At 39.3% G+C, this 25,163-nt stretch overlaps 1 protein-coding gene across 3 annotated transcripts in view; it reads left to right on the forward strand.

Moving 5' to 3' along the window:
• The window catches only part of glceb (glucuronic acid epimerase b), a 68,711-nt gene that overhangs the window by 17,599 nt on the left and 25,949 nt on the right, over positions 1-25,163 (forward strand). The window contains exons 2-3 of one of the 3 annotated variants that reach the window (XM_030414834.1): positions 12,901-13,020; positions 15,978-16,092. The gene's annotated coding sequence lies outside the window, so the exon portion shown is untranslated. Of the gene's footprint in view, positions 1-6,932; positions 7,090-12,900; positions 13,021-15,977; positions 16,093-25,163 lie in introns of those variants that run through there. The other 2 variants (XM_030414835.1, XM_030414832.1) reach the window with 2 other exon arrangements.

Below are 25,163 nucleotides of genomic sequence, written 5' to 3' on the forward strand. Positions count from 1 at the left end.
CTAAAATTGTATTGTTCCTGTCAGATAACATATATGTCTCCTTTTGCCCTCTTACCGTACGTTCAGACAAAAGGTGCATAAAGAGGAAAATGATCCCGGAAGTCATTCACTTTCTATTGCGATAACCAATGGGGATGTCTCGTTCTGTTGTCGTCCCTCGGTCAGGTCGGTCCCAGAGAACAGCCCACGTAATTTTGGTTCCTACCAAACATTCGTTCCGAGATGGCGCTGGAAATGTTGATTGCTGCCATAGCAGAACACCCGGTCCTCTACGATTTGACCCTGTTCGCGTATAGGGATTAGAGCTTAGATCGGGCCCAGAAAATCAAGCACCACACAACTCGAGCCTGTGTACGATGTGTCCGAGCCCGGCACCGGCCCGACACATTAACTGTAATTATGAGCCCGATTTAAAGTGAAACTCTCGGCAAAAAGCAACCAAGGCTTTATTTGTGATTTAATGAGTCAAACCTACGTATAAATGCATAATTACGACGAAAGAGGCACTTTTAAGATTTACCGTAGTTTTGTTTTTTCCGTTAATCTAACGCATTAATATTTCTAAACCAGTTAACAGATTAAAGTACTTATTCAAGTCACTGTGCGTTACTATTATTTTTGTCATTTTCCTTTGTAAAAATACATATTTTTGCTTTCTTCTTGCATCTCGGGGAGTGATGTCACTTATGCTACTTATCCATTTAATGACTTTATCAAGTAACTTTCCATCAAGTACCTTTTGGTGATCAACAATGTCGGTAAATGGGCTGTGCTACAGCAGTAGTTTCGTGGTGGTGTTCAACACAAGCCCTTTAAATTTAGAAGCAAGAACAAACAGGGTGACAAAAGCGACATAAGGGACTTAGGTAGAGTGGACAGGGCGGACAAGGGGTATTTCCCTCTTTGTACGCTTACGGTCTGAACGCACAGTTATACCAGTGATCTGATGTCTGAGTTAATTTGATTGTCAAGCTAGAAGACTATATTTCTTGCATAACAATTAATAGATTCCTCTTTTTTAACATCTGCTTTTTCATTATGAATGCTGCTGAACTACATATAAGCCATGCAAATGCTGACTGCAGAAAAGAGAGTGAATATGCTCTCTTTTGAGCTCCACATATGAAGTGCAGATGAATAGATAAGCTTTGCTGTACCATCAAAGCACAGGCATGTCTCCTCTCCTGTGTGTCTCCACACTGTACTGTGTGCCACCAGTATCCATGCCGGATAAGCACATTTGCCAGCTCAGCTCTGACAGCCCTGTTAGTGATGACGAATTTGATGGGCTTGCTTAGCTCAATGTCATATCTCCAACCAGCTTTTTCAATCTGACACAAAAGGGACTCTGTGATTGTACAACCAAGGGAATAGCCTTGTATGGGTTGCAGTGAAATGATCTAATGAAATATATTTAAATAAGAAAAAAATGGAATGAGTGCAAGTGTTATTTCGCAACCTTCAATCTGCATTCTGCTGTTGGATGTTTAGGTTTCTGTCAAATGGCCAATTTGTGGTTTGATGTAATTACCTACTACAGGGGTAGTTTCCAGTGTTCACATAGTTGAAGAGGTTGTTAACGTAAACTCCAGAGTTGACTCTATATTGAGCAGTAAATTGAGATTTCAGACACTAAGGTGTAGTGTTGCATGAACCTAAGTATTGCATCTATACAATACAATGCATTACATTGTGGAAGATGCCATGGACACAGAGGGGATATTTGAGGCTGCTATATTGAGCATTTCCATCACACTCAAGAACCTGGCCACTCAAATAAAATTGCAGAAGGTAAATGTAGTGCACTTTACACTGAGAGGCCACTTTATTAGTTATACCTGCACAATCTACAATTATATACAACAGCTCTACCTTTTACAAAGCTAACAATTTTCAGTGTTGTTGACATGATTGTAAAGGTGTTAATTTAGTTATTTTTATGATTTTATTGGAATGTACTGGTCAATTCTAAGAGGTGTTTCTCATTTTTTTATCCTTCCTGTTTATGTCAAGAGAATGGAATATTAGAAACATCTCTGACGCACTGTTAAAACACCACCACCAACTATCAAGACTAGATGGCAGAATAGTTGTGATGGATTGGAATGTGTAGTTAATCGCAGGGATTTTGGGCACAGCCTGTGATTTTGTTTTTTCTCAAGTTCTTGAATCCAAAATAAAACCACACAGAATGCTGTTTTTATTTGGCAAGCTCTCAAGAGTCCGACCTGAATTTGAGTTGTAAACTATCCCATCCGAAGTGTCAGTTCCCACCAGCCACTTGAATGAAGATAAGAGCTTCGGCTGAGCTGTGAGCATCACACTTTGGACCAAATCTGTAAACCAGCACATGCACAGAAAACTTGCATGCGATGATTTAATGATAATGTGCTATAAATAGCCATGTTCATGGGTAATAACTGCTGCTCAGGCATAACTGTGGAAACTCAACAATGTGACACAGTAGGTGAAACTAAACAGCTTGTTTTGCCATTCTTCTCATTTTTCAAAGATTGTTGGAGCAGACACATTCACGTGCCAACATGTGATTAAGGTCGTGTCTGAATGAGAAGACATCTGGCTCCCACATGTGAGCTCAGCACCACAGTGACTACTGAAATAGAAACATGGGTACAGCTTTATAAATCTGACAACAAGTCAGTTATTTGGCCGTTTCTATCCTTTGAACATACAGTCTTAGTTTTACATATTTGGCACTTCATCTATTTTTGCCAGTTTTGCTGGAGTCTCAGAATTATTTACCTTTCGCCCCAAAGGACAATTCTTTTATAAATTTCAAATATGGAATGTATGATTTATACTGGCCGTAGTAGTCAGTGTTGCCAGTGTTGCACAATGTTCAGACATACTCCTATAACACTGTTTACCCACCACACCAACGTTTTGTTATTTTTCTCCATCAGTACTTTGTCGGACAACCATCGCTACATTAATAATCCAGAGGTGTCTGCAGCAGAGTATCAGGATTTGAGTAGAAGGAGTCATATTTCGCTGATAACTTTAGAAATTGGAAAGAGGATTGAAAAACTAATATTTGGCAATATTTCTGATTTAAACCAAATTGCTAACAAAGGAAAAATGGATTACCTCATTGAGAAGCCAGAGATGTACAGCTGTCACTGGCAGCTCTTTCTTGTTCCATCACGGACTGTATAAAACTACTCACTGACATATTTCAAACTGATCCACTGTCGACAGATGCAGAAAATGGGTAATTTCTTTGTCATTTTTGATGAACGATAGTGCTAAACTCACTACAACTCACTACTTACTTTTAATGTGAACCTGCAGCAGAGGGAAATGTTCCATTTGCATTAGCAGTCAATCAATAAAGCACTCTACAGATAGTGACCATCCTTTCTCGTTTAAGGCCTGGTGGTATTCGTGACACTGGTTTTGTCAAGTTTTGATTAGCTGGTGGGAAATGTACATCACCACTGCAACCCTTGTATGATTATATCAAAGCTTACTGATCATGGTGTTCACAAACAGAAAGAGGCAAAGAGACTTCTTTAGACACTTCTGAAATGCTTCCAGTGGACATTTGAATCATGGCACAAGTGTTACAGCTGAGCAACATGGACGTTATGGGTTACAAAGTGAGAAGAGCGGATATTGTGAGCAGTGTCAATCTGTAAATCTAGAAGATTAGATCCTGAATCACTAAAACAACAATCACACAGTAGTACAATAGCTTCAGAACATACTCTCTCGCCATGTTAACACATATGATAATGGCCTAAGGATAGTCTGAGAGTGAAGGAGATGGCCTAAGAGCTACAGAGAGAGGTTGAAAGGATTTATCCGAGAGCAATTACAGGGAAGAGAGAAAACACAAGATTGACAGGACACCGCCGCCCTGACTGGGGTAATAATTTGCTTGGAAGGGCCACTTATAGGTAACCCTGCAGAATACAGCACAGACAAGCTCTGCTGGAAGGAGACATTTTCACATCGCCTCCAGGCTTTTAAGGCATTCAACCTCGCTGCTGGATCACCCTACAGACTCTTGACATTTCAGGTAAATTCTTTAGTTCGGTGAGCCAAGATGCTTTACATATTAATTTCACAACAGACTCTTGATTAACTCTACTGTGAGTGTCTGACGTGTGGCGTGTTTTAAGCTGAATATGACAGTCTGAGATGTTTTAACTGAAGACGGGATTAAAGCCTACCTCAAGGTCAACCACCTGTTTTTGTGTCTGAAGGAGAACGTATTGCAAGAGACATATTACCAGGTGGAATTTAAGCTCTTGAGTGAGCAAAGTGAATTTTCTCAAAGCAACAGGAATGCAATTACAACATCATTATGGTTAGCTAAGGGTTATACCAAAAAACAGTGTGTCTTTGTCTCATTTAATCTTTCAGCAGGAACTTGCTGTTTCTCTAATTATTCCAGCAAAGGCTGCTGGTTGTCTAATATTTTCATTGGGATTCTGACCCTTAGATTCCTCACTTCATCTCCCACAAAGAAATCATAGAAAGGATATCTGCTTTGCTTCCTGCGTCTGTTTCCTCCTCTTCCTCAGACAGATGCAGTAGCTTTCATCCCCCCATCCTCGTTGCTGTTACCATCCCAGCGGAGGACAGGCCAAAAACACAGGAAGTGAACCTTGAGTAAGGTTGCAAAAGTCTTCAAAATGGAAACTATCAAAGGGAAGTAACAGGAAATCACAGTAACACCATGGATTTATAGCTGTTATTTGCATAGGCTGTATTGTCTTGTGCATATAGAACCATGTCATAAGAAATGAACGTCGACCTTTGCAATAGAAAACAAACAAAAAAAATATGTAGTTGAGTTGAACTCTGAGATGCACTTTTAATAAAATAGTTGGCTAATTTAAGCTAATTTAAACTTTAATTAAACAACAGCAGAAAACATTCCCCATGACCCGCTCTATCGAAATACACTTCAGACATTATTTACGGTGAAAATGTAACGATAAATTCCATTTACAATAAATAATGAATGTAAAAAGATTAATTAATACTGTTAAATAAGCATACTCCATTAAGCTGCATATTAAAAGCTAGCTAGAAAAAAACAAGAATGTTTCAACAAGTTCAAAACTGCTTCTTTGTAATGAAATATTATAAAAGATATCAAATATATTCTTCAGACCAATATGCCAATTTGATCCAAACTGATAATAGGAAGTTAAAGTGAAACTCTCGCCAAAAAGCAACCAAGGCTTTATTTGTGATTGAATATGAGTCAAACCTTCGTGTAAAAGCATAATTACGATGAATGAGGCATTTTTAAGATTTACCGTTGTTTTGTTTTCGGGAAAGCTAATTTTCAATGGGGTGCATGGGCACTCTGACACTAGCATCAAAATAGCCATTTTTAAAACACTAAGAAGGCTCGACGCAACATGAAACTTTGCACGTAGTATCACGAGGGTCTCTACACATGAACACGAGCATTGCGAACATTGTTTGTGTACGCAGGGTTTACTAAAAAGAAGGTTTTTGAACTACTCACCATTGGAGCTGGAACTCCGAGTGCGACCTAACAGGCAAGAGTGTAATGGTTGACCTCCTACCTGTTAGGCCACACTCGGGGATCGACACCTTTTGTCTGCCATATCAGCGGCGCGCCGGAGGTGCTACTGCTAACGTGAGTTGTACAAAAACCTTCTTTTTAGTAAACTCTGTGTACACAAACAATGGTCTCAATGCTCGTGTCAATGTGTAGAGACGCTGTTGATACTGTGAGCAAAGTTTCATGTTGTGTCGAGCCTTCTTACTGTTTTAAAAATAGCGATTTTGATGCTAGCGTCAGAGTGCCCCTGCACCCCATTGAAAATTAGATTACCCGAAAACGAAACTACAGTAAATCTGAAAAGTGCCTCTTTCGTCATAATTATGCATTTACACGAAGGTTTGACTCATATTCAATCACAAACAAAGCCGGTTGCTTTTTGGCGAGAGTTTCACTTTAAACAATGTCATGATAAAGATATGTAATGGAGGCAGGATATTTTACTGATTAGCAAAAACTTCATTTTGATTGAAATGACAGCACTGCACTAAAACGATAAAATGTGAATTTAAGAATTATAAATCACCTCAAGCATCTTTCTTACTATCAGATAATATCAGGCTGATACTTGCACTCCAGCTTTACATCAGTGAAACGTGTGTACTTTTAACCCAAACCAAAGTCACTTTTAAAATGTACAATTTTTATATTGAAATTTGACAAAAGATTAACCTCTCTTGTAAGACATCCATGAATTTTCTGGGAATATATTCTAATCCTGATTAATCCAATATTTCAATGTTCATATGTTCTTTAGCTGCTTTCTTTTCCTTACGGAGCAAAGAAGCAGTTGCACTGAGCTTCAAAGTGCAGAGCAGCACAGAAATGTAACTTACTTATTAATGCAGTGAATGTGCTCTGCCGTAGCACATTACTGGAAGTGAGACAACTAAATTTGCCTTACTTGAGTGTGCCTGTTATGATAAATGACCTGAAACATTTTGGTGTCCCACTTTCCCCCTTTTTCTATTTCTGTCCTGCTTGTACAATTGGTCTTTTCAGTCAGAAGTCTTGACATTTTAAGAGCAAGACTCTCTGATTGAGGAATAATGATATATGCAGAATTCAGAGGGGAGAAGAATAACCTCCGCCACGCTTCACTCTCACAGGCCCTTTGTTCCCATGTCTTTTTTTTCTTCATTCCTTCATATCTGCTAGAGATTGAGCGATATATACCATCAAAGCCTTTTTGAAGCTTCCCACTCTCTTCCAAAATCCTTTTGATTTCCGACAGCATGAGCTGCTTAATATTCCAAACTAGTCGGTGGCCTTTTCAGAGAACTAACAAGGTTCTGAAGATGCAAGTCTTGTCTTCATGTGAAAGGCAGCTGGGGCTCAGCCCTCTGCTTTTTCAGAGCTCACACCAAGGTGTCTGTGCTACTAACAAGTTCAAAGCTGTTCGTCAGATGCACAGAGGCTGGTAGGACATGTTCTCATGTCAGTTGTCTTTCTGTACTTTGACTGCGAGAGGTCCCACCCTCTGTCCCTTCAAAGACCAGATCTGTGTTTCTGCACTTTAGGTATGGCTCTTTATTTTCATTTTTTTGGGTCGGGGAAGTTGGGGAAAGAAATAAGATGATTGAGATGAAACGATCGTTGTGCTGTATTCTGTTTCACAATGATGCTCGCGTTTCTGTTACAGCCGTGCACTTTCAACCCTCCCTAAAAGCTCAAACTCATTCTCAGCCAGGCTGTGGCATGTTCAGCTCGGCTCACTGCAACCAAGTTGAGCCATGGTTTGCAAAAAACTGGTAAACCCCAACATGGTTTGGATTTAGATGCGCTCCTATCCGTGTGGTTGTTTGACCAGTGACTGGAGCAGCTACAGATGAAGAGAGAGTCGCTTTTCAGAAATCTAAATATATTTTATTATCCTTTATTATCCTCCTGATTATAAGACATGCATTGATTTTGTTGTTGTTTGAGGTATAGAACAAATTACCATGACAACAGCAACAGCCGCTTCCGGGTAGAAAACTGGCAGTTGATTTACATTTCAGAGATATGTGAAATTGGCAGACTTGTTTATTTCTGTTTATTTTCAGCCATAACTGTAACTTTTAAAGAATATATAGTAAAACATAGTGGTACGATTTGTATGACGTTTCTATCATGCTTTCATGTACTGTGTCTTTCATATCTACCCAAGAGCAACGTCTCGGACTAATGGTGTGTTTTGCATATTCAAGCTGTCATTTTTTTTCAGTGAACAAGGTCTCCCACTTATTGTTCATGAAAAAGTGTCATTATTATTGAGATATGAAAGCATCAAACATGCTTTTTAGATGGATAACATTCATACACTGAAATAACACCATGAAGAAAGACTAAAAGACTTAAATGTATAATGTTAAATTTGTGGTAGTGCAGTGTGATGCTGGTCTTTCTAACGTACGTTATGGTAAACAAACGATTTGATTTATTCTGCATTTAAAGTTACAGCAAATTTGCGGTGAGAAAGTATTCTTTCTGTTGATTAAAGTTTAATAAATGCATAATGTTTCTATGGTCAATAATTATTAATCACGTGAAATAATAGTGATTATAATTTTGGCTCAGAAACGATACTTTGCGTTTGGTTTGAGAAGTTAGTTCGAACCGACTGCTCAGTTTTAGAGCTGAAAAAAATTTAGTTTATGAATTGATCAGATTATCAACAGAAAATAAATCGGCAACAATCTTGAACTAATCGTTTCAGCCATTATTCAAGCAAGTGTTTCACAATCGCTGCTTCATTTTAGACTTAATTTGAGGACTTGCTCCCTTCTGTTTGATATAATTGTAAACTAAATGACGTTTGCGGCATTTTGTAATCAATAATGCAACAAAAACAATCTGCAGATTGAAAACCTGATTAGCCTAAACTCTGGGCTAGCAGCAAGATTAAATATCTGTGGTGCTCATGTGGAAAGCACTTTGGTTGTTGTAAGTTCAGACTCTCAGCTTATGCAATTCCTGTTAACTGCTGTTTTGCCGTTGCTGAAGTTTGTTCTTTGATTTGGTCACTTTGCTGCGCCTTGGAGTTATTGCTGGAATATGATAGTCAAGTCTTTCCATAGCCAGCTTGTGCCTACAAACATGAAAGAGTTCATGGGGGAGAGCACCACAGGGTCTTGACAGGCACCATGGGTATTTACTCAGCTTCCCAAAACTTCTAAACTCTTATTTACTTTCATCTTGGCTTCCTCTTGCAAGCTTGCCTTTGCAGCCTCCCACTCCAAGTCTTATCCTGTCATCCTGTTTCTTCAGTTTTGAGTTGGAGTGCAAAGCAGGAGTGGCTCTCAGGGACGCTTCGGTTTTCCAGTTTCTCTCTTTTGAGCTGTGTTTGTGACTCCACCTGCCTCCCCAGAGCCTGTTGGTGCTTGTTGCCTCAGCCTTTTAAATGTGTCTCTCTAACGCTGATATGTACATGATCTAATGAGTGAATGCAGAAAGTATCTTGGAGTGTATTTAAGTTTTAATTATTTTGTGCTGTTATAAGCTAAGTTTTTTTAGGGAGTAGGACATCTAAAAATGTTTCTGCATTGGAAAGAAGAGAGCAAATAGTGGGTGAACAGCTGCACCCAGTTTGGATGCAAGTCTCAGCTACAAACCCACATTTTTTCACAGGCACAAAAAGGGAGCGACACAGCCTCTAAATATATGCAAAGCACCGCTACATAACATCAGAATTTACTGTTTATATTCCTGAACACTTGTGACAGCCACAACGCATCTCTCAGCATGTGATGCAGACCAACTGAAACCTTCTTTGTTCACTAAATCCAGTGTGAAAATTACCCTAATGTTTTGAGAGTCGGGAAAGGTTGGCATGGGGCCCGTTCTTTAGTAGAGTAGCATTGGTGACCAGCAGTGGCCCTGAGGTTTCAGGCATTTTAACTGAGCTCATTGATTAAACTAACGTTGGCTGCTGATGTTAGAAAATCGAAGATCAGGGCTCAAAATGTTCCAGGGGGAAGTTCTTTTCTTTTCACTTCTTCAAGAGTGCACGTTTTATTTACCCTTTATATAAAACATGCATAATGTAAATTAGTTTGAAAAGAGACACGTTATCTTCGCATCTAATAACTGACTGAATCTTTTAATTGTAGCATTTTATTTTTCTTTGTGCACACACATAAGTGTCACACAAGTATTATATTTGTTTTGACTCTGCACTCAAATGCCTGTCTTCCAAGTTTTCCTAAATGTCATATTTATCAGCTGCCTTAAACGCAGTTCACATGTGTTCAAAAGTCCAAAATACAGAGAATAAGCTACATTTAAAGAAAAATACTTGTATGTGGACAGAGCCATACATACAGTATTTTGTGTTCGACCAATGCCATGATGTGTTTTTTGATTTTGCAGAATAACTTTATAATGATATTATTGTTATCGTGGGCAAAGTATCATGAATAGTATCAATAACTAATTCACACCCCTAAAAAAACAAAAAAAAAACCAAATTGCAGCAGCAGTTGACAAAACTTGCAAAGTGCAGACATTACCAGGGATTTTGAGATGTTTATTTAAATTAAAGTTTATATTTTATAAACCAGACAATTAATGCATTTGTTGAAATAAACAAAACAGCATAGTTTTAGATAATGAAAGCAGTCATTATTTGCAGACTCTAATTAAAATGGACCAAAAAACTTCAAAGTGTGTGTGTGTGTGTGTGTGTGTGTGTGTTTGTGTGTGTGTGTGCGTGTGTGTGTGTGCAGAAGCAGAGTTGATGCAACGTCTAATAAGAAGTGATCACATTTAATCATTTCGCTCCGGGTCTGCAAGCAGAAATCTCAATTAAACGAGCTCCTCACTTTGCAGATTCAGAATTCTTGGATATTGCTCCGGGCATCAGATGGTCATTGATGGCTGGCGCCGTGGTGGCATCAGTGGTGCGATCATTCAATGTTTGGCCAGCCACTGACTCCCCAGAGTAAGTGGATGTATTATGAATGCCCAACAGATGGGTCTCCATCTCTCCTTTTAGCCCAACTACAAGTCCTGATAGATGTCTGCTTGTGTCAGGATGGCAGCAAATGAGGAGCAACTAAAATTATTAATGACCTAATGTCGTTCTCCGTCAAGCAGCAGTAAAGCAAATATCATCAGCCTAATGTTCACAGTGTATGCACAGGAGAGAGCCATAAAGTTGATTTGCGTGATTCATATGCGAGGTGTCAACCTCTTGCTTAAGAAAGGTCGATTAACTGGGACAGTATGTAAAGGCTATGGAAATTGTGTCAGTGCAGCACTAAGCTTTGAGAGCCACATGCTAAGCCACCTTGAAGAGGAGCTGGAGTCCTCCTTGGCTGTCATCGCCCTTGATTACACACCCTTTAATTCACACAAACTTTAATCCCTAAAGTTAAAGTTGAATCAGGATAAACTTCTCTGAAGGTAAACCATAAAAAAAACTCTTGACAAAGAAGCTCTTTCACAACTCTTTATTTTATTAGGTTTGCAAATAGGTTGTTTTTAGCTATAGTTTGTATCATGGTCACAGAAGGTTCCTATAAGACTTAGACTTATACCTGTATACCTGTACAGACATCTGTTTTTGGATAAACACTTTCTTAAAGAAATGGACTGTTGTGATTAAAACAAATCCAGACAACAACATTGTTTTATGTTTTTTTCACAATCAAATAACACATTAAACATTAAACTGATAAAAACAGTTCAAATCACAATTTTCAATCCAGTCATTGTAACTTTGCTTTAAATTATGTTTCTTTATGCAGCAGTTCCTCCAGCGCTTCTGTTAGCTGAACTGAGCTGCTAATCAATCACCTGCTGAGATAAATCAGACCGATCCGGATGCATTGTATTTTATTGTCAGTGTAGTTACCAGATAATGGCCTCATTTATTAAATCCATGACCTTTGCTGTGTAATGAAGCACTGGTGATTGATTTCCCTGAAGCTTAATCAGGCTAATATTACACTCAGCTACCATTTTGATAGATACACTAAGCTAAAAACTAATGCAGTGTAATCCAGCAGTGCTTCTGTTAGATAGCTGAAACTCACTGTCCTAAATGGGGGTAGACAGAAAGGTTATCAGTTCCAACAATAAAGAAACATAACTTCTATTAAGGAAGGATTAAATGAAGGAGGTGTATTTTATTGTTTCAGATTTAGTTGGATGTGCCAAATTAACTGTAAACTGGGTGCATGATTAGTAAAAAAAACATTGAACAATTTCTTCTGCCATAGACCACATTCACATGGCAGCCATTTCGTCCTCAGGAAGGGAAGCTTGAATGCTAATGAATGGGATAATGTTAAGCTGCTGTGTCTCAGGTTAGAAGTTATATAAACAGTGGAATCCATCAAGTTGTTATCATTTCACCACTTCTTGACTGACAACCATCTGAAGAGATGATGGATTTTGAAAATCTTAAGCGACATTGGGCCATATTTTAAGGTAAGCAGCGTATATGATGACCCATTAGCTAACATTAGCATTTGATCACTTTCCTCGATAACCTCGCTGGGGTTTCACTGCCAGGAGGTATGCTGGAATTTAAAATATATATTTTTTTATGTCCTAGTAACATTAACACTTTTTATAGTTGCTAATGAATGGGGAAGCGTCTGATGAATGATTTGGCTGATTTCTTATGTTTGTACAATTTGCAACCTGGAAAAAGTGGTATGGCATTTGGGCTTCCCACCATGAGCATGATATCAAAGGAAAATGGCTGCCGTTTGAATTAACTGGGGGAACTAAATATCAGGCGAGATGACGCACCTCCACAATAAACCACTTTAGGGAAAACCATTATATATTATTGAATTATTGTGTTTTTTCAGAACTGTTGTTTCCAGTGTATACAAAAAGAGGCTTCATTAGGCTTTGTTCCATTTTGTGGCTCGAAACATTTGTGCAGATTACCAGAGAGAAATTGATAATCATCATTGTGAGCATGGGATAGCTTAAAGAGATTCCTGTTGAGATTCACACTTACACATTCAGCTCTTTTGACAGGTGTTTATTGAAAAGCAGATAGTGCTCCCTGTGTGGTGGTCCCCTCGGTTTAACACAGATGCTTGTCATTCTGAATGGCTACGCATCACATTAAGTTGAGATAAGTGTGTTATTCTAGAGTATCTGACTTTGGCTTCTGTATAAGTGGATTGCCTGTGCGGTGGCTCAGCTGAGATGCTAATTTAAGCAACACAGCACCGCATCCAGATGTTCAGAGTGAGGAGATATCAGGTGGAAATGTTGCCTGGAAGAGGCCTGGATGGCAGGAGTGGTGCATGATAAGCCCCAGGAAGAATAAGCTGCTCCTGGCTGACGCTTACTCTCATTTTCTTCTTCTCGCCTTCTGCCTGCAGCACACCTGACTCAAAGAAGCATCAGTACGCCCATACAGTAGCCGGGGAATATTGATTAAGACTGCTGACATTTCTACTTCCCTTTCACTCTGGCTGGGTACAACATGTGCCATCTTTCAGGTGAAGGTTACATACTCAGACACGCACATCCTCTCTCTGCGTTGTCACAGTGTTATAATGACAGAAATATTTCATTAAAATGTATTTGTATTGTTACACAAAATAACCCTATGCACTATAGATACTATATACATGATGTAGATACGGGTTCAACATAAATTACTAGGGTTAGAGTACAGTGGATAAGTGAAAACAGGAAAAAGGGTTGGAGCGCTGCTCTCTCTGGATAAGTATTTGTAGCAGACAAGCTGTTGTGTGTTAATGATGGATGAATGGCGTTTGAGTCCGACTGGGCATCAACACTCGGTAATGGGTTCTTCAGATCCATTTTCAAACTGCAGTTGAGAGAGAAGACACTGAAGAAGAACCTTAACTTTCAGATTGATTGATTTGGGTTACAGCAGCAGTGAGTGAAGCTCTGTAGTTGAGTCCAAAAATCAATGTATTTGAATACATAAAAACATTTCAGTACTCATTTTCACCAGGTAGATTATAGTTTGCCAAATAGTTTTACTTCAATAAATAAGTGCAGCATCTATGAAGTATAAAAATGTGAAATCATCAGTTAGCTTATCTTGTAGGCCATGAGAAGATGTTGATTATCTGTTATTCCTATTGGCTGAAAAAATACATACTGTGCATCTAAACTACTAACTTGTGGACATATAATATCACAGATGATTCTAACGATGTCCAAACCCAAAGAACTACATCATTTTATTCAAGGTAACCATGTGTTTCATTTGGTGGCCTGTAGCTGTCACTTCCAAGAGAGTCGGGGAGTGAGGAAGAAAGCCTGTGAATGTGACACACACATTAACTCGTCTGGGAACACACGTCAGATTTTCATCAGCAGTGGCGTTTTTTTCACAATGAAGAGAACAAATCCCATCATCACATGCAACTTGCATGTCTTGATTAATTTTCCTCGAGGGAGCCCTTGTGGCACAAATAACATATTGTGCGTTTAACTTATTTCTAATCAGCATGCATTGTATTGCAAAAATGTTGCTGTTTTTGTCCATTTCCCCTTTGTCATCTCATTCTTTGTCATCCCTCCATCCTTTCCTTCTCAACACTGTAAAACTGCACTGGGCCATGCAGTGACAGAGGGAGCCCAGCTGATTTCATTCCTACAGTATCTAATTTAAGTGCTTTGTCAATAAGCACATTTCATAAAACGATCAATACTACTCTCTTTGATGTGGCAATTTAGCACCTTCTTTAGTGTAATGGCCTGTTTCAACAGGGGCTGGAAATACATTGGTGAGATTAATTGCAGAGTAAAGTATCCGTGTCACTCTCTGCATATTTGCACTGATAGATTGGTTGTACATTAATGACCCTGCTGTCGGAAAGCCTATAAATTCATCATCCCTGCAATTACAAAATATGTATTTGTTTCCTCGTCTTAATTTATAGAGCATCAGTGTCAGAATCTATGGGGCATTGATTTAAGGTTGTAATTAGCCACAGTGAAAAAGAATTACACCAGTTAATAATTTTGTTTCCCTCAGAAAAGTTTATATTGAAAAGCTGCTTAGTGTGCAGGAGCGATCGATCATCGTTTCCCCCGGAAACATTTAGCCTTTTAAAGGATTTCATGTGAGGAGTGTGGAGCCTGTTCAGGCCGAGAAGCAGAATACAGAGGACGTCATTCTTCTGCATGATTATCAACTATGACTGAAACCTGCTCGTCTCCACCCTACTGTGAGCCTGAGTAGCAATAAGCACGTATTTGACAAAGATTTAAATCAATGTAGTCAAGTAACAAATGTCATTTTGTCTGTGGAACCACTTTGGTTGTGAATGGAGCCACACAGCTCTTCAGGCCAGTTGTTCCCAGTCTGGGAGTCACAAGATGAATCTGAGGTCCAAAGATAAGGTGGAAAATAATAAAGCACAGCATTTGCTGTATATTTATTTGTTTGTCTGGACTTTTATCTTATTTTTGTGGTGAAATACAGCACAGAACATTCATTATTGTCACATGCAGTCATGCGTAATACAATGCAGTGAAATGTATTATATGGATTTAATTCCTCCCTGAGGAGCAGAGGAAAACCAGCACTTGGGGACCAGCTCCAGCTCCAGCTCCAGCTCCAGCTCTAGCTCCAGCAGGGGGGGGGGCGGACAGGAGAATTAAACTTGTTCATGTTTTACCTTAAACAATCACAGAAGGGGATATCCTTCTCAATTCATCAGCTCACAACTGCAATTTGTGATGAGGAGGCAAAAGATATTTTGATATTGGAAACACTCATAACTAAGTTTGCAATGATCACAATAAATACACTCTCAAAAAGTTGATTGTGGTGAATTTTAATTATTAATCAACAATATCCTCAAATGAATGACTCGAAAACACTGTCAGTCTCACTCACAGACAGCGTTGTATTTCTTTCCTTATCTGTTTTGAATTGCTTAAGCCTGTCAACATAGCTGAAAGCTCGGCTTGCACATTGTTTCCACCACAAGAAAATGTTCAGAGTTCAGACAGTATGTAAATTATTTGGATTCCAAACCTAAAGACATCAGATGAATTTACCACCATTTATTTATCCTTGATTTGTGCAGGAAGACCACGTGAGCTCTAATTTCTGTAAGAAAGACATTTCTGTAATCTGTAATAAACTTGTTTGATATTCTTTGATTGTTTTTTGTCCCATCAGTGGTGCAAGACAAATGTTTGTTTCATAACAAATTGTAAAGTTAGTTTGTGCAATTTTAGTTTTTCCTTTCAAAGTTTTAAGAATATTCATAGGAAAAGACGCCCTCAAAGATTGAAACGTCATGAGCAAATCCTGTAAATAAAATATGTGCATTTCTGGGTGTTGAGCTGAGCTGCTCTGTACATCAACCATACAAAATCATATTTGTATCCATGTTTATGCACCTTTCATAGATGCAGTTAGGCCACAGTGATGTAATTCCTCCTTCTCCTCCTTCATGTATAGGTGTTGAAGGAACGGTGAGCAGACAGGATCAGAAGAACCAGCTGTGGAACGACTGTATGGTGGATGTCAACAGGATGTGCAGCCGGATGGTCGTTTCTTCGTGAATGGATTAGAGGTCAGTATCGATATCTTTACGGTGCTCATTTCAGGGCCACATACATCTATGTTCAAGTTTCTCTAGTTCCATATATTGTGCACAGAGTCATGACTGAGCTGAAACATTGGCAGGGAGAAGCAACTGTAGAGCACATACAGTACAGTGTGTACAAAAACACACCCCATTACATGTACAAATTGAATCCTATATTTCTGCATGCTCTTATTTCTACTGTGGAAAAAGTGGCCAGTCTTTCTTGTATGATGGAATGATTAAGCGTAGCTGGTACCCCCTCAGCCCCCTGAGCCCTGCATCCCTCCTGTTGTCACCATTGAATCATCTTTGATAGCATGAGGAAAGATCGAGCTATTTGAGCCAACTGTGGGCTTATTAGGTTGTATAACACGGATAATTATGTGTCTGCATGAAGACAAGCTGCTGGACTTGAAACGCCGACACATCCCCATACAGCACCGCTGTAATCTCTGGATAATGGTACACTTCGGTCCAGGGCTAATGTTTGAGACAGTTATGTCACATGGACTTTATGATATAATCATTTTTGCATTTCAAAACATCAACCGGCCATTTACCGTACAGCAATGTTTGTCGCATAATCGTCTATGTTTAGTCGTACAATTTGTTTCATAAACACATTATTAAAGGTAATTCTGATGTTTACGTGTTTCAACAACTCTAATGGTGACATTTGGCTGATGTGTTGGTTGTTTGGTAAATATTAATAAGCCCACAAAGAAAAATCAGAGGAGATGTTAGTTTCAGAAAAAGAAAAAAGGAATCCTGCTCAGTATTTACTAAAAAGCTTTTACAAAAACACAAAGAACACATGAGAGATGTGGAAAGACTTTGGATTCTAAAATGTTCCAAGCTTGGCATTCTTCCTTTCTCTCCCTGTGAAGGAAAGTGTGCAAACGCCTTCTAATTGGAAAATATTAGATTTTTTGTGTTGTTTATGTTTTAATTTCACACTTTGTTTAATAGTTCTTAAATGGTTAGGCTCTGGCCTTCCTGCCCATGTCATTAACTGACAGAAACATGAGAGCCAATGCCATTTCGACCTAGAAAAGTGGAACGTTTGATAAGATCGTACATCCAACTCTGATTACCAGGACGCTGTGTAAAACAAACGAGAGCAGATTGTGCTAATTTGTCTAATGTGATTAATTAGTATCGGACCTTAGTCCTCAGAACGAGACAATAATCTCTCGCCAGAATCCCTTCGAGAGTTTGCATCCATGGTGTTGCTTTATTCATCCACCTTATCCCACACACATGCTGCCTCGCCTCTTTCTGTTTCTCTTTCCGTGTTGGGCTTCGTGTCTGCTCAGTCGACTTCAGCACCTTTTATAAAGTCAACCAAAAAACACACCTCAGGTTTTGGTTGTTTTTAAAAAAAAAAAAAAAAAAAAACATTTTATCCTTTATTCCGTTTTCAAAAACAGCAGATGACACAATAGAAACAGACGTGGTGCACTTACAAGTTTTCACCATACAACGGTACAGGTAGGCCTACATTAAACTAGGGATGCACTGATCCACATTTTATCACTTCAGATCTGATCCCGATACCTGAATTTGGATATCTGCCGATACGGATACTATTCAGATACCAGAACTCTGTTTGCTTTAATATTAACATTATCATTATTTATAATGACACAGAGACTCACAGACGTGTGTTATTGCTAAATTCTTCCTAAAACTGAGCCGGAACACTTAGAAAAAAGCAATTTTATCCCAAATCCTCGATTGATGTGCAGATTCTTGTTTTAGCACTTGCAGATCATGTGCTTTAAATCCTACCAAAGCGTGATTGGTTTCTTCACTTTTAAATCCTTTCTTCCTTTTTTTTTAAATATTTTTTTAAGGATCCTTGAAACATCGTCACTGTTCCCAAGATCCTCATTTGTGTTTATGGTGTTGTAGGACAAGCAGCTGTCATGACCTGCCTCTAAAATAATGCCTAAAAGTCCTGTGTATGTATTTTTCTCCCCCATCTCCCCCTCCATTTGATTAGGAGTTTGCTTAATCCCTCAGTAGGGCTCAGCTATAAGCTTTCTGGTAATGACCTGCTTAATCCTCCTACTGGAGATAAAACACAGAGGCGCATTAACTTCAAAGCAGTTTATTCACTTCTCAGCTGCCTCTAAACAAAGCTGTATGATTGAGCTGTGTTGCTGGTGTGGTGGTCTGTTGTGTTGTGCAGGTTTGTCTGTCCAGTGGTCATACATTATTTACGGGGCTGGAAAAACACCAAGATACTACAGTTTCACGGTGACCAGATAAACTTCAGTATTTTTCATCTGTTGGTTAATGTTTTTTTGTTATTTATCAGGAAGATATTTTCTTAATCCGTTGTCTCATTCAGAGTTTTGGGACTGCGAAAGATATTCTGAAGATTAATGTGTTATGAAAACAGTGGCTGGTTGTAGCCTCGCTGCCATTTGGTGAATTTCAAGACTTCATTTTAAAAACAACCTTTACGACATGTCTACTGGTTGTGCTGTGGTGTCAGGCAGACATTAGCAACAGTACGACCGGCAGTTTTCCTTGAAGTGAGTCCCCAGTGCTGCCTCATGAATATGCAGACCTCTCAGCTCGCTGTGGCTGCAGTTCTGAGCTTTCAGCTGCAGTCAGAGAGAACGAGAGGGCTGAAGACTCAGAGACCAGGCTGGAACAGGTAACCGCACATTCTGCACTTGTTCTGGTTAGTAAGTGTATTCTACCAGCAGATAAGTGCAGTCAGCCTGGCCTGCTTTACTTCTTACAATATTGCCATATTACACAATCCCAAGTAATTTACAGTGTTGCTCTTGTAAAAGTCGGTTGTCTAACGACTATATAACTGACCTCAAATCGGTTTCTGCTTCGATATTTGTGACTTAACTTTTAGTTTACAATGCTTCATGAAACAAGTGTTAGTGTTTGTTTGTTTTTAATGGAAAATTGATTGAAATGAGCATTGGATTTACATTATAATCAAAAGCAGGACCTGTGAAAATATTCCTATCTAAAAACATTAACGCAGGTAACACAGAAACGGAACTATCAGCAGAACAGTATGTTAAAGTGCAACACTAGAATGTGAACGGGTCACAAAAGACAGATTTCTATAACTCTACTCGCATACTAAATGGTTGTGGGATTAAGATGCAGGGTTTTTTCTGCCTGTCAGTCATCGCCTTAAATTCATCCTGATGCCTCCACAGTATCATAATCAGGCTCGGAAGCACAACAGACACCCACAATACATATGCACACACTCGCACACACACACCACCACAGCTCCACAGGAACTAACATGCCTCACAGCTTCAGCATAAGCTGATAATTTAGAGGCATACCTTACTTCACCCGTGGAGGAGAGCAGTGAAAATGTCACGAGTTTAGTTGGGGATACAACACCTGCCCCTCACACATACACCAGGCCTCTGCTCCTGTAGCTCCCTGAGGGTGGCTCACGAGCACTCAGCTTTTATTGCCATGATGACTGCCTGTGATTTTTGCACCAGAGGACTGCAGGAGAAGAAAAACATCTCTGTTCGTCCATCCCCACGTTCACTGCCGCAGCAGTTGTGACATGTTGTAAACGTTGTACATTCTGCACCAGGGACTACGATGGAGATTAGCAGCTAGTTTGTTGTTTTAACAAGGTCACAGTGTTTTTTTCACTGATTTGATTTCTCGAGTTGCTATCGAAAATGCCTCACCCTTTCAACAGACAAACACTATCAGTATGGTATAGTATTAGACACCTTTTTGAATGTTCCCAGCCTTGTTACTGAGGATTTGAGGGTTAAAGAAATCCAAATATTTGCATATGTCAGGCAGAATTAAGACCCATAATTTTAAGCCATCAGGGCAATCAGAGATTCCTAATATGTTACAGTCCATTGCAGCCTGAAGGCAAAAGGCAAAGTGTAAAGCTGTTGATTTTTCTGCGGTAGCAGCAAAATGCTGCATGGACTTCAGGAAGCAAGGTATTGAAGTTTCTCGTCTTGTCAGACTGAAGTCGATGTTTTAACAAGCAGCTTCGAGCTGTCAGTAATATCATCTAGGATTATCAGAGCGAGATCATTAAGCTTTTACAAAGTCAGACGTGCAATCAGCGGCTTGTCATTGTTGGAACACTAGAGGTGTCTATCCTTGATGCCCTGGTGATTATTTTTGAAAACTGTTATCTAATGAAATGAGTGCCGCTAGGGCTGCATTTAATGAGCTCTTCAGAGCCACAGGTGACATCTTGTTCAACCAACAGTCCAAAACTCATGATATTCAGGTTATTATCACATAAAGGAAAGAAAGGAAGGGAATTCTTATAAAGGAGAAGCTTAAACCTGTAAATGTTTAACATTTTTTGGGCAAAAATTTCAACTGGTCAACCAATCCATATTTTCTGCCCTGTATACCACTTATGTATTATGTTTCTAGAGAACTGCAGTGTATAGCTAGAATTAGCCATATACTATTAACAAAGTAAGGTTGCTTTCTCCTAGTCTTGTGTTTGCATTAAGATGAACATAGCACAAAGTGTCACTGAAGTACTGAAAGGGCTGTTAATCTTGTGCTTATTGGGGGTAAGTAATCTAGTCGACCCACCTTCTCACACACCCTCCATGCTCATCTTGACAAAGGAGAATTTCTTTAAAGGCCTCAGTACACACACCGGGCTGACAGTCTGCTGTCGGGTGCTGTCAGGGCCGCCAGTCAGCGTCAGCCTCTTGAATTTTGTCCCCCATAGTATCCATGATTTCACCTTTTTAAAGCAGTTTCTCAAGTTTTTTATGAGACATATTCTCCACAGAGAAGCGCAGGACGTGCAAACTTAGCAGATAAATGAGTTGACGCAACAGTCAGCCTTCATCGCAGGGATGTCAGGTCGGTCTGCAGAGGCCTTGAAGACACACTTGATAAACTGCACATCTCCACATTTTACATCAAGCTCTCAGGGGTACGTTGTTGGGTATTGTGTCCATAGTATAGAAGAGTTTTGGTCAACATTATGTTAGCACAGAAACCTGGACAATGTTGCCATTATTTAATTACAAAACATCACAAATAGCTGTCATCGGTTTCTTTTTCAGAAAATACTTGGCAGAGCTGAGAGGGGCTGTGTTGAATACTGATTACAGTGTTTGGATTTTTGTTGTTGATAATTGTGTCTTTCCTTACTGTTTGAAACCACAAGGTCTGTAATCTTTGTAAGTTAAAATTGTGCCAAAGCCTTCCAAGTGCCAAGTTTGACCAGTTATGTATTCATGAAGAATGATTGCATCATATAAAAAGTCTGTTATTTCAGGCACTTTTCAGTTTCCTGAGGCGGGACACTGGGAGCACATTGCTGCACGCTGAAAAGCTGCTTTTGTTTTCCAGTCCATTTTTATTAATCTGTCAAGCATGGAGGACTTTTATCCTCCAACAGGATTGTCTTCCTCCTCCTGTCCAGTTGCATCTGTCTTTTTAAAAAAATGTATTTTTATGTTGGTGTAGTTTCAAGATCAAAACCATGTTATTATCAGAGGGATTCTATCCAGCACTTCCTGAGTGGAGCTGATAACCAGTGGATTACACCAAGGTCCATCCAGATCTTATAAACAAGTCCTCATACCTAGATATTCAGATATTCAACCTCTGTGTTCAATGTCTAAAAACTGCTAGATTACCTCCCTGTTTTCTGTCTTCTATAGCCGTGTCTTAAGTGAGTTTTGTCATAAGGAAACAAACTTTATAATTGCAAGAATGTATCGCTCTCTGACAAGTAAAATTTCAAAAGAGTGTCATTTCATCATTCGTTTTAATGTTGCAGAGTCTTATCTGCTACTCTTTTTAATTATTCTAATGATATAAAGAGCAATTAAAGTTTCAGTCTCTGGTTAGTTTAGATCTCCTGACTTCACAGTCTTCTATCTCTGCTCTCTTTCTACAGTTTTTTCCAAGATTGTCCGTCTTTCCGGAGCTTCTTTCAATCACAAAGCCGCTGCTTATTTGTTTGTCTGACATGGTTGAGACGGAGTATGACATCACCCCAGTCAAAACATTTCTGATTTCTGATCCGTAAGCAAACTCCGTCTTGCAATTTGCTCACCTGTGACATTATCTCCTCTTCCAGTCTGCTTGGTGTTGCTGCTTCAGGGTTTAAATCCCGCTCATGAAATGGGACGTGGCTTTAGACGAATCGTTTTGCAGTCGGCGTGAGGCGTTAGGATGCTCTCCATGCTGCAGTGCTTAAGCTCATGTCTATCCACCTTGAGCCAGAACTCAACACGAGTGACGAATCACTATAAAAAGAGCCAATTATTTATAGTCTGTTCCCCGACAGGGCCGGCCCTACTTATCTTTCAGGGTGCAGTCCGCAGGCCTTCCGCCTCAGTATTGTCAGAGCTCCCGTCGGCCCAATCTTTCATGACTGCGCCAGGCTGACATTTCTCTAAATATCAATGATAGTTTTTATGTGTGGCAATAATTTATCAGGCGCAGTGATGCACCAAAGCCTTTCTTCCCCTCTGACTGGAAGAAAACGGCAAAAAGTTTCTAAAACTTTCTCATGGAACGAAATGATTCATTTGTTTATAAGGTAGAAAGATGGCCTGTGTCTATCTGAGTAGACACGTCTCAGCCCCTTTATTATGCAGGCAGAGCCTACATTCAGTGTTCGGCTTTCAGAATTTTGCTGTCTTGATTAATAGGGAGGCTATTCTTCATTTCTGCAACTTGCAGTCTCTCAACATTTGCTTGTTAAAGCACTCTGGGAGGGTCATCCCAGACATCAACTTTGTTCAAGAAGCTGCAAGCACTGTAGTTTGACTGCAATGCTGGAGCACTTTGCTATTGCCCAATTACTGCACGTTAATTGAGCTGACCTTTAGTAGTGTCTAGTTTAAGCTGCGATATTGAAAGGATCTTGGGGAGTAATGATTTTCCTCCTCTACTCCGTCTCTCATCAGACGACCTAACTCTGTCATCACTGCAATAGTAAATTCTATGAGCAGTAAGCTGTAATTAGTGTGGAGGAGGAGAACTCCAGTATCTCCATTGATTTCTGCTGGCATTTATAAAATGCCTGATTTGTTCAGTGCATTGTTTGAGGTCATTCATACAAAATGTGGCAATCAGCAAACCTATAAATAACATGGACGTTTGTGCAATCTCAAATGCTGTTGACCTGCTATTGAGGGGATCCTCAGTAACAAACAGTGACCACAGTTCTGTGCAGAGAAGTTGAAAATATATCCAGATGATAATAAATAGATTTATAGATTGTAACATAATCTCATATACAGGTAGAACATAAACGATCATGTTGTTATGGCAACCTTTATGTGTACTTAAATAAAAAGAAACATTTCTTCAGAAATTCCAATAGAAAAATCTAATTTTGAGTGACAGTGTAAACCTCTTATAAGAGTTATTAGGCAGAGGAGCTTAGACCTAAAGATGCAATATGGGCTGAGAGGGTCCGATATAAAAACAGCTGCTGTTCTATGCAATGCTCTGAAATTAAACAGATGAGCATTATATTTCATTTTGGACCAGGCTGGTAGCCACTGACAGGAGGTCAGTGTCAGGAGGAGGTACGATATTTTGGGAAATTAGTTTCTTTCTCTCTTGCAGAGATAAAGAAGAAATGTACAACCCTTGTGCTTGCCATTAAGCAAAGGTTAATATAAACACAAGATATTATGGGGAAACAGCTGGAATGGCTGTGTTCAAAATTCAAAATTGGCCTACAAGACTATCTGCCCAAAGCTCATTTATTAAAAAGAAACATATCATTTGGTTAAGCTGTTCAAAAACCTAGATATGAAAATGAAAATGGCTGGTTTAAGGTGGGTTATAAGCACGATTAATTCTCAGCCAGGAGCTGTGCGACCTGGAGGCTCTGTTCTCGGACTACCTGAGAAGTTTAGCCAAAGACAGCTTACCATGCAGACATGACAATGAGGATGATATTCTCATCTTACTCTCTGCAAGAAAATAAGAAAACTTAGACGGATAAAAATACTTAAAAGACTTGTACAAAATTCAGATTGGGTAGTAAATCAGACTCACACGCACAAACTGGCAACCAAAGCACAACCCAGAGCTTCTAATTGATCAAAGACCTGCCAATTTGCATTTACAACCACGTCCAGATTGTTTTTGTCTGAATTCTACAATCTTGATTAACAACATACTCTACATTGTCTTTGTGTTCCTGACTCATCCACACACAGACACTCTCCTCGATGAACGAGTGAACAAACGTCTGTTCACTTCTTTTTGGCTACAATCAAATGATTTCTGCATCAAGAAATCGTACTGACCTGATCTCTACTGACCTTTTTTAATGTTTGTGTGATATAAATCCATTGTCTTTTCGCCTGGGTAGAAAATTCATCTTGCATACACCAAAGTAACCAGGTTACAGTCAGCCTTCTCCACCGCTGATTCTTTTGTGAACACCATGTAAACAAGAAACCCAGTTTCAGTTGGTGAATCAAGATGTGCACAGCCAGAGATCTCCTTTAGAAAGCTGATGTGTTGGTCATGTTTCTAATCAGCTATTTAAATATACTCGTGTGCATGACAAAGTCTTCAGAGAGGGACTCTTTTAACAGGAAAATAAGATCATTACACAAAGCAGTGCATCCTTGTTTTGAAAATAATTGTATTCAAAGTCAGAGTGATACTAAGGAGCCTCTAGATTAGTCTGCCTTCACTGAAAAACACTTTGTCAAACTGCTCTGTGCACACAGACAGATAACACATGACAGATAAAAGATATCTTGTGAAGCTGTGGCTCCTTTTCAGGAGGAAAGGAGAAGTCTTATTGCTGACCTGCTGCATATAAATGCAATTTTACAGTAACCAGGTTGATACAGCTCCTAGTAAAGACCTCTCTGTAATCGGGTGTCTTGAGTGGCTGATTTGACCTCATGTTAAACACTGAATTTATGTCACCACATTTAGATTCGCACATTTTTGAGCTTAGCCTTTACTCTTTAAAAATAAAGTAAATCCGTAGTATTTCACTGCAGGCTGCAGGTCCACAGTGCTGCAGTTGTAGGGTGTAAATTTCCTCAGATGTC

Source organism: Sparus aurata, chromosome 4, assembly GCF_900880675.1.
Source record: "Sparus aurata chromosome 4, fSpaAur1.1, whole genome shotgun sequence".
NCBI lineage: Eukaryota > Metazoa > Chordata > Actinopteri > Spariformes > Sparidae > Sparus > Sparus aurata.